Here is a 5,214-nt window from a genome sequence, read left to right on the forward strand (position 1 = left end):
TCAGAGTCCATAGTCTCTCATGGTTCACCTCCCCTTCCAATTTCCCCCAACTCCCTTCTCCTCTCTATCTCCCCTTGTCCTCCTTATATATTTACCTGGTGAGATTCTTTTCATCTATTTTCTTAAATTTTAAAATCTGGATCATTTATGGGTCTGTTCTTTTTTCTTTTTTTCTTTTTCACTGGGGATCCATTCATTTAGTCCTATTGTTCATGGGCTGCTACTTCGTATATAAAACATGTTGAAATCACTTAAGGTTTTGACCTCCATAAAAGAACTACTTTTGCTCTCTGGCATAAAATTGGAATAGGAGAAGGTCATCTTAATTCCTGAAACTAGACTAACTAATCCCCTTCTCAATTTACTTTTGATATTTGTATTATTTTTCACTTTGACCATTTTCATAATGCTTGCCTTCTATTCTGTGCTCATAACCTCCTAATGGTTTAGTGTTCATTCTAGTTGTAAATAGGTTTAGTGTTCAGCCTTCATTATACTCACACTTTTTAAATTCCTGGCTTATGCATTAGTATTCATCTATGAGTTAGACTTCATCATTAAGCACTGTGATTATTCTTTTAATAGGTTCTTTCCATATATTCTTTCATGTTTGACAATGTGCATAAGTTACCTTCATATTCAACAGCTATTTTGGTTGTGTATGATACTTTTGAGTTATAGTTAGTCCACTCACAGTTTTATGACATTGCTCCATCGACCTCTGTCATGAAATGTTGGTGTGGTAATATCTGAGCTCAAACTAATTTTTTCACTTTGTAGGCGATTTGCCTTCTCTACTTGGCCATATGAATAATTATGTTTTTATACTTCCATCTAAATAACTTAGTCTGGATTCATCACTGTCATTATTTTTCAACACATTTTTCCAATATATGGTGTGCTTTTATGAGCCAGAACTTCAGCATGTCTTTTACTTCAAGAGAAACTTCTTACACTATTGAAATTTTAATAGATTTCATATATTTTAGGGATTCAATTAAGCTAATTTTCTATTAACTTGTTTCCCATTTTTATGATTTTCCTAATTGCTTAATTTTCCTGTTTTCTTTCTTTAAAAAAAGATTTTGGACTGCCTGGATGGCCCAGTGGGTTAAGCCTCTGCCTTCGGCTCAGGTCATGATCTCAGGGTCCTGGAATTGAGTCCCGCATTGGGCTCTCTGCTAGGCAGGGAGCCTGCTTTCTCCTTCCCCCACTTCTTGCCCCTCTGCCTACTTGTGATCTCTGTCAAATAAATAAAATCTTTTTTTAAAAAATATTTACTTATTTGTGTGAGAGAGAGCACAAGCAAGGGGAGAACCAGAGGAATAGGGAGAAGAAGGCTCCCCACTAAGATAGGAGCCTGATTCAGGACCTGACTCCAGGACCCTGGGATCATGACTGGAGCCAAAGGCAGCCACTTAAGGACATTAGGAGAAGGAAGGGAAAAATGAAGGGGGGAATTGGAGGGGGAAACGAACCATGAGAGACTATGGACTCTGAGGAAAAAATTGAGCATTTTAGAGGGGAGGGGAGTGGGGAGATGGGTTAGCCTGGTGATGGGTATTATTAAGGAAAGCATGTACTGCATGGAGCACTGGGTGTTATACACAAACAAAGAATCATGGAACACTACATCAAAAACTAATGATGTGCTGTATGGTGACTAACATAATAATAATAATAATAAAAAAGACACCCTGACTGAGCCACCCAAGCATCCCAATTTTCCTGTTTTCTTTCTTTGCACTCACTGTTATGATCACAGTCCAGTTTCTTCTTAAAATTATTCATTTTAAAATAAACATTTTATTTTGGAAGAATTTTAGATTCACAGAAAAATTGTGAAGATAGTACAGATTGCATAGAGTTTCCTTTATTATGAACATCTTACATTAGTGTGGTAAATTTGCCACAATTAGTGAATCAATAGTAATATTGCTAACTAAAGTCCACACTTCCTTGGTTTTACCTACTCTCTTTCTGTTATAAGATTCCATCCACACTGGAAAAAAAAAATTCCATCCAACATACCACGTTATCATGTCTCCTTAGTTTCCTCCTGTGTGTGACAGTTTCTTAGTCTTTCTTTGTTTTTAATGACTTTGACAATATTGAAGAGTATTGCTCAGATACTTTGCAGAATGTCCCCAACTTGGGTTTTGTCTTATGTTGGTTTCATGATTAGACTGGGGTTATAGAATATCACAGATGTTAAGTGTCATTATCATCACATTATATTAAGGGTGCATACTATCAACATGATTTATCACTGCTGAGGTTAACTTTAATTGTCTGTCTGAAGTACAGTATGGCAGGTTTCTTCACGAGAAAGTTACTCTTTTTTCCACTTTTCCATACTTTAGTCTTTGGGATTAAGTCATTATGAGCAGCTCACACTTAAGGAGCGGAGACTATGTTCAACCTCCTTGAGCATGGAGATTCTATAAATAATTATTTGGAATTTGTAACCATGGGAAATTTGTCTATTCACCTCCATTTATTTTCTTCAATCACTTATTATCATGCGTACATATGTTATATTTTGGATTATAATTCAATACTATTTTGTTTATTTTTTCCCTGAGTTGTTTCAGCCTTGGCCACTAGAATATCTTTCAGTTAGCTCCTGTGTTTCTTTGACTTAACCCTGTTATCGATTTTTTTTCAGTATTCAGTACTTTCAGTACTTTTTCACTTTCTGGTACTACAAGATGCTTCATACTCATGTTGTATATTTCCTCCTTCAGTCCTAGAATTAATCATTTCTTCAAGAAGCCCTGATTCCTTCCATGAGAGAATGATATTAGAAATCAAGGCCTGTAGAGAACAAATAGATGGTTTCCAGAGGGAAGGTGAATGGGGGAATGAGTGAAATAGGTGATGGGGATTAAGGAGTGCACTTGTGATGGTGCACGGTGTTATATGGAAGTGTTAAATCACTCTATTGTATGCCTGAAACTAACATTATACTCTATGTTAACTACCTGGAATTAGAATAAAGACTTTAAAAAAGTCAAAGAAAGCAGGGTTTGGGTATGAGGTAGCTGATGTTATTCCTACTTTTTTTCTTGGTTGCTTTTCTTCCTATTTCTTACAATGGTGTTTTGTGTTTGTTTGTTTTTGTATTTTTTTTAGTTCTTGGTTCATTTCCTAAGCTCAGAAATTTTTCCTTTCATCACATTCTGTTAGTCTAATTTACTGTCTTTGAGCTAGTGTTTAAGTGAATGTGTATTATGGATAAATTCTTCTGTATTATGAAATACTTACAGAGAATAATTCATTTATTTCCTTTGGGTAATGATTCTTTCTTGACTCTTCTATTCCTTACTCCTTCTTCAAGGATCATCAATATACTGATTTCCAAACAAGATATATTAGTTTTGCCTGTTTTAATAATTTATATAAATGGATTCAGACAGATTGAATTATTTAATGTCTAAGTTCTTTAAAGTTATATTTGCGTGATTTGATTCATCTTGGTTGATGTATGTAGCTGTAGATCATTGATTCATATAGTATGATATGAATATAACATAATTTATGTATCTATTTCACTATGGCATTTGATTAGTTTCAAGACAGTTGAGAGAAAGAGCAAGAGACAGATTAGTAATAGATCTATCATCCTTTCCTTCTATTTGCTCTTTTTTTTACACAAGTTTCCCATCTTATCTAAGAGTACTAAGCTTTCTAGATGAAAATCTGCCCACATGCAGAAATCCACAAACAGGAAACCAAAGAATCAAAAATAATGAGTGTTGGGAATCAACATGTTCAAAGACAAAGTCTTTGAAAAAAATTTTTTTTAATTTAATTAATTTTTTTGACAGAGAGAGATCACAAGTAGGCAGAGAGGCAGGCAGAGAGAGAGAGAGAGGGGGAAGCAGGCTCCCTGCTGAGCAGAGAGCCCGATGCGGGACTCGATCCCAGGACCCTGAGATCATGACCTGAGCCGAAGGCAGCGGCTTAACCCACTGAGCCACCCAGGTGCCTCGTCTTTGAAAAATTTTGAACTTTCTATGTAGACAATCATATCATCTGCAAATAAAATTAAGTTTGTATATTTCTTTCTAGTTGTATCTCTTTTTTACTCCAACTTATTTTTTAAAATTTTATTGTGTTTTATTAATCACCATAAAATACATCATTAGTTTTTGATGTAGCATTCCAAGATTCATTGTTTATGTACAACACCTAGTGCTCCATGCAATATGTGCCTTCCTTAATACCCACCACCAGACTCACCTAACTCCCACCTCAGTCCCCTCTAAAACCTTCAGTTTGTTTCTCAGAGTTCATAGCCTCTCATGTTTCGTCTTCCCCTCTGATTTCCCCCAGTTCACTTTTCCTTTCCTTCTCCTAATGTCTTCCATGTTATTCCTTATGTTCCACAAGTAAGTGAAACCATATATAATTGACTTTCTCTGCTTGGCCTATTTCACTCAGAATAATCTTATCCAATCCCATCCATATTGATGCAAAAGTTGTGTATTCATCCTTTCTAATGGCTGAGTAATAGTCCATTGTATATATGGACCAAATCTTCTTTATCCATTCATCTGTTGAAGGGCATCTTAGCTTTTTCCACAGTTTGGCTAATGTGGACATTGCTACTATGAACATTGGGGGTACATATGGCTCTCGTTTTCACTACAACTGTATCTTTGGTGTAAATACCCAGTAGTATAATTGCCAAGTCATAGGGTAGCTCTATTTGTAATTTTTTGAGTTATCTCCACACTGTTTTCCAAAGTGGCTGCACCAAATTGCATTCCCACCAACAGTGTAAGAGGATTCCCCTTTCTCCACATCCTCTCCATCATTTGTTGTTTCTTGCCTTTTTAATTTTTCTCATTCTAACTGCTGTAAGGTGGTATCTCAATGTGGTTTTGATTTGACTTTCCCTGATGGCTAGGGATGATGAACATTTTTTCATGTGTCTGCTAGCCATTTGTATGTCTTCATTGAAGAAGTGTCTGATCATGTCTTTTTTTAAATTTAATTTTTTTTATAAACATATAATGTATTATTAGCCCCAGGGATACAGGTCTGTGAATTGCCAGGTTTACACACTTCACAACACTCACCATAGCACATACCCTCCCCAATGTCCATAACCCCACCACCCTCTTCTGACGCCCCTCCCCACAGCAACCCTCAGTTTGTTTTGTGAGATTAAGAGTCTCTTATGGTTTGTCTCCCTCCCAATCCCAT

The 5,214-nt window shown here is 36.0% G+C and overlaps 1 pseudogene; it reads right to left on the bottom strand.

Annotated features, from left to right (window-relative positions):
- The window catches only part of LOC132007131 (elongation factor 1-alpha 1-like), an 8,275-nt pseudogene extending 6,233 nt beyond the window's left edge, over positions 1-2,042 (bottom strand).
- Positions 2,043-5,214: the final 3,172 nt, after the last annotated feature.

Source organism: Mustela nigripes, chromosome X (assembly GCF_022355385.1).
Source record: "Mustela nigripes isolate SB6536 chromosome X, MUSNIG.SB6536, whole genome shotgun sequence".
In the NCBI taxonomy this organism is placed as follows: domain Eukaryota; kingdom Metazoa; phylum Chordata; class Mammalia; order Carnivora; family Mustelidae; genus Mustela; species Mustela nigripes.